At 44.7% G+C, this 5,354-nt stretch overlaps 1 non-coding gene across 1 annotated transcript; it reads right to left on the minus strand.

Moving 5' to 3' along the window:
- Positions 1 to 1,304: 1,304 nt before the first annotated feature.
- TRNAT-AGU lies at positions 1,305 to 1,379 on the minus strand. Its single transcript has one exon. It is a non-coding gene; the product is annotated as a tRNA-Thr (tRNA).
- Between the last annotated feature and the right edge of the window lie 3,975 nt (positions 1,380 to 5,354).

Consider the following 5,354-nt stretch of genomic DNA (forward strand, 5'->3'; position numbering starts at 1 on the left):
ATGTATGCACACTTACTTGGCATGTGTTCTGTGAATCCTGTTGCTTTCCTTGGCATTCACATGGCAGCTGCTGCCTTTCTTTTCTTTCTTTTTTTCCATAAGAAACCAGGTTCTGTTTTGTTTGTTCCTTTGTTTTGCATTACAAAAATTTGGAGCTTATTTTATCTAACAATATTTTTCTCAATATTTATGAAAAAATGCCAGATCCTTGCTTTAAGTAATCCAAATGTATGAACTAGGCAGATTTGGGCATATAGCTCTGTGCAGTGAGGATGACACAGACTTTGGAGTTAGACACAGGTTCAAATTCCATCTTTGTCCTTATTTGCCTGAGGACCTTGGACAGATTGCTTAAGTTCTATGCATTTCAATTTCCTGGTCTGATAAATGGGATAACAGTAACTACCTCATAAAGGTTAAGTGAAGGATTAAATTAGAAATGTCAATATGTGAAAGCTCTTGGTTTAACCAGACAATTAGTAAAGGCTGGCTCATGTTTGTTTACACATGAATAATTTCCAGGTCTTATTAGAAGAAGGTGTGGTCTGCACACAATCTTTCCAGAAGTGACTTACACACACACACACACACACACACACACACACACACACACACACACACACACACACAATGTAGTTTGGTCCAGCAACTTGACCCTGCAGACCGTGTACTGTTGCACTGCATCTCTGGTTTGTGGTTGTTAGCTACCTTCCGCCCTCTCCACCCCACCTTATGTAAGCTCATTTTGCCTTTAACTCAGTCTAGATAAGTAAGTGGTTCTTGGATTTATAGTGCTTCGGAATCATGTGGAGGGATTGTCCAAACACAGACTAGGGGGCCCATCCGAGAGTTTCTGAGACGATGGTGTGGGATGGGGCGTGAGAACTCACACTCCTGTGTAGCCCCAGGTGAGGCTTGTGCTGTGGGCTCACAGACCACCCTGTGAGAACTGCTGCTGCATGTACCCATCCCATGTCTGTGCTCTTGAGAATTTCCAGAGAATATTTTACAGGGGTGGATCGACTGTCTCTGTGGAAAACGGGCTTATTTTTCTTTAAATATTGTGCTCAATACTCAGACCTTTGGCTTTATCACTTACTGAGGATCCAGTGAGTTGCTTCTGCATAAATAGAGTGTTAATTGGGGTTTTAGCTGCTGCATGCACTGAAAGCAACTTAAAGCTTGGGGACAATTTTAAATGACTTGTTAACCCTAAAAGGATTTGGAAAACCAAAAACCAATACGGAAAGGGTTAACACTGGTGGGAAAGCCATGAAGAGATTCCGTCTCTCTGTCCTAGCAGCTGGCTGGTGTGGGGTTCCGAACCCTTGACCTTGGTGTTACTAACACCACGCTCTAACCAACTGAGCTAACCAGCCTCTCTAGTCCTTTGTCCCCTAGTTCTTTTCACAGACCAGACTAGTCCTGTCCCTCCCCTGACTAGCCCCTGACGTCTCAGCGTTTTCATCCCTGAGAGCAGGGGCTAAGAGTGTGAGAATCTCTTTGTTCTGATTTCTTTCTTTTTCTACTTCTGAAAGCAAGAGATTCCTCTATAAAAAGAACCTGGAGAAAGAAATGATTTTTCTGCTTTCACCAAATGAAGTGGTCTGGACTCTGTGTGAGTGTAAGTCCTTAGGAGGATTTTGGGGTGCAGCTGTCATGCCTTCCATCTTGTGGGGTTCTGCAAGGCTCCCTCTCCCCCTATTCACTGAAACTGCTGCAGCAGAGCCCCCAGAACCAGGTAGAACAATACCCCCCTCCCCTCTCTATCCCCTTCCCAGGGGACTCACCCTCAACCACCTGGAATTTTACACAAGAATCCAATATTGCTGAGAACTCAGGATACATTTTGTGTCCAGGTCCATCTTGGGGCTCCACCTCTGCCCACACTGGCAGCTCCTGTGATGTGATTTAACACCTGCATTTACCTGCCTATGTTCCCCCAGAGTGCTTTTAAAGACTTGGGGTACTACGAGTGTTGCATTTCTTTTGCATCTCCATTTCTCCTACAATTTGCTAAGCCTTTCACTAGGCAGAGATTTCTCCCTGGGTCATTTTGGCTTTTGGCATAGTTACCTGGGATGCCTGGGAGGGCAGATGTGGTCAATAGTGCCTTGTACTAGATCATATCCTCAATAAATATTTGCTGAATAAACTGAAATTCAGATTAGTATTAAGGCGCTTAATTAAATCAATTTATTTTCCAAGGCCAAACAATCCTCTTTTAAATTCTTTTTGGATGTTTATTTTCTCTGAAAATACATGTTATTACATATTATGGAGGGAAAAACCCTTAATAAGGCATACATTTTTTTTTTTTAATTTTGAAAATCATACATGTGTATCTGGAGTCACTTGAGGGTTTCCAAACAAAAAACAGCCCTGCCTAAATAGCTTTCTACAGTTTTCCCTGGAAAAATTTCAGAAGGTTTTCCCTTGCAAAGGGCTAACCTCTGGAAACATGTCCCCCTCCCCCCCCCCCGAAATGCCTCATCTCAGTTATGAAGATGAGATCCCTTTTAACTTTTTATTTACTTTTTCCACATATTTTTTGGATCCACTTGTAAATACTATGCCTTTATAAAATGTATTACTTTCTTATTTTTCAAATCCCAAGTCTCCCATCAGGGAACAAACTATTTGTGGAGAGGATGCCCAAGGTGTCTAAAAAGTCTCTAAAACGTGTCTGGGAGCAAGTGTCCTTCATGGTGCTCTGTTCTCTGTGCATCGAGGGTACAGACCTTCCTCTATTTGCAAACCCTTGCTCTATTACAGGCAGGGTTGTGAAGGTTTTGGACAGTGTTCCCTTAACCTCAGCACTGATGCAAAGTTATAAAACAAAGAGAACTGCCCAGAACCACGGTCATGAATTGTATAAGGCGTTGAAGCCCCGGACTGATCTTAGTTCTAGATTGTCTAAAATGTAAGAGTTCTTTGTGATCCTGGACATTTTATACATCAAAGTGAGTGGCTGGGATTGGGATGCAGATTCCGATTCTTTCCAAAACGTTTCTTTTTAGGATTTGTTTAGATTTGTGTGGAGTTTGCAGGATGAAAGAAGAGAAACTCTCCACATAGAAAAGACATCCTTTGCTCCTCATATTAAGTCTAATTTCTAAGCAAGTTTCTCCTTTTACATTCTTTGGATGCTTTTGCCATATGTCCTAGTGAAACAATACAGAGGTGTAAGATTTCCCTTCAACCTGCCATGGAAATAACTGAGCACCAGATGGTTAGATTTAAGGGGCAAAGCTCTACACCTACATTTTCCTCTTTGGATGCCTGAAACACAACCATTCCTTTGGTCACTTCTGTAGTAGTACTTCTCTAGGGTGCTTTAAGGAAATACAGTCACTTCTGAGAGCTGTAACAAAGTCAAGCAGTAACATGAGGGGTAACTAGCAACCTGTGCCAGCCTCAAATTTGGAGCACCTACCAAGGAGAGAAAAAAGCATGGGACAGTGAGCCAAGAGGCACCTGACACTGATGCCACAGCTTTGCCAAGTGCCACCATGAAGGAAGAGCTCTTCCTTCCCCATGCGGCCAGCGTGTCTGCAGACACCGATGAGAAGCTGAGCTAGGAAATAAACCATTTAAAAACCCTTCATGCAGCAGTGGCTGCAGAACCTAGGGAACCCTTAAGCCTTTCAAAAAGCATTACAGGAATCAGTTTTTTGAAATTTTTTAGACTCATGGAAGTGTTCTTGCAGAACACATATAAACACAAACCTCTCAGCAACTCATCCTAAAAGTGAAAAGTGAGGGTTTATACACAATAGCCCCTTCGTCTAAAGAGGGGGGGAGCAGTCAAGAGAAAACTGGCATGTTACAGACAGCACTGGTCATTGTAGTATCTTATTTAACTGTTTTTTAGAGAAAAAATTGCAAACAAGATTTCTTGAAAATATAGACATTAAATATAGACATCAAACATCTATCTTAAAGATTCTCCCCCCATCCCCCCCTAATGTTTCTTTTGTAGCGAGGTGGAAGGCACTCTGGGCTTTCAAGGCAGAGGGTCTGGGTTAGAAACTCCCTTGCCTCTCACTTGCCCTGGGGGAGTCACTTAGCCTCTCTGTTTCAGCTGCTGCATGCTAAAAATGAGACCTTACCTGCCTCCCAGGTGCATCGGAGAATGAAAGCAAATGGTGAAGGGCTCTGGCATGTGGCAGACAACAAGAGTGAGTTGGTTGGCTGCTCCGCGGGTGCTGCGGAGTGTCCTGCAGTTTCTGTCCCCTGCCCACCCCACCCTGTCCCTAGAGTGTAAACTACCACCACGAACTGCCTTTTGTGTTCACACTGAACTCTCTTCAGAGAAAACAGACTTGCAGGAACACATTCTGCTTCTGATCTATCACCTATACCAACAGGGGGAGGGTCCTCTTGCCCCCTAAGAAACTGCCCCCAGTCTCTTTGGGGCGGATTCATGCTGATGGAAAATGCAGACCCTTGAAGTTCAGTGCCTCCTCCCGTGGGCTCCTATCCAGGGGCCCTAGCAACTCTCACCCTTCACACCTGGCTGGTGCCCAGCACCTCTGCTTCACGTAGGGCAAGCACATTTACCCTTCGTCAGCCAGTCCCCGACCACAGTCTTACCCGTGAGTGGACTTCACTCTGAGTGGAAACACGCAGGGAGGCGGGCGCAGCTTCAGGACCGGGAGGTCTGCCCCAGGCACATCCTCTGGACTGTCGCCTGCTCTGGGGTCGCTGGCTCCTTCTCTGGTATTGTTCGTAAGTGGGCTGTGATATTCCCTCTCTATGGAAACCACTCCACTCCCTCGTGTGTGCATATAAAAGTGACAGATCACAGGGTGGATCGTAATTCCAGACGTGATGTCTACACTGTGATGAGATTTCATTTAAACTACAACCAGAACCAGCTGTCCACGTCATGCACATGACAGGTACCCCGTAGTCTCCACCCTCCAACCTGCTTCCCTCCCCACCCCCATCACCTCCCACTTCTCTCCTGTCCTAGCAACTTACTTCATTGATAATTAAAACAACAACAACAACAATAACAACAACAACAACAAAATCCAAAAAACACCTCTGGTAAACTGAGAAGCAGTGTCTTTGAAGAGTTTTATTACTGATCTTAGTTTTAACTAATTTCAGCCTTGCCTACATCCCCTCACTCTAACCCTCCTTTTGGAAAGCTGGAGTCAGGACCTGCTTTGAAAGTAGAGAGGGCGGCTGGAGGTTCACCTGTTACCTCATCACGTTTGTGAGTCCTGACCGTGCAGGGTTCTCTGGCTACTCACCAGCTCACTGAGTTTGTGCCTGCCATACTCTGTGCCTGAGCTTGAATTCTACGTGTGTATGCATCCAGTATTTATTGGGCACCTACTGTG

The sequence above is a fragment of the Galeopterus variegatus genome, unplaced genomic scaffold (genome assembly GCF_000696425.1).
Source record: "Galeopterus variegatus unplaced genomic scaffold, G_variegatus-3.0.2 Scaffold4344, whole genome shotgun sequence".
NCBI classification, from domain to species: Eukaryota; Metazoa; Chordata; class Mammalia; order Dermoptera; family Cynocephalidae; genus Galeopterus; species Galeopterus variegatus.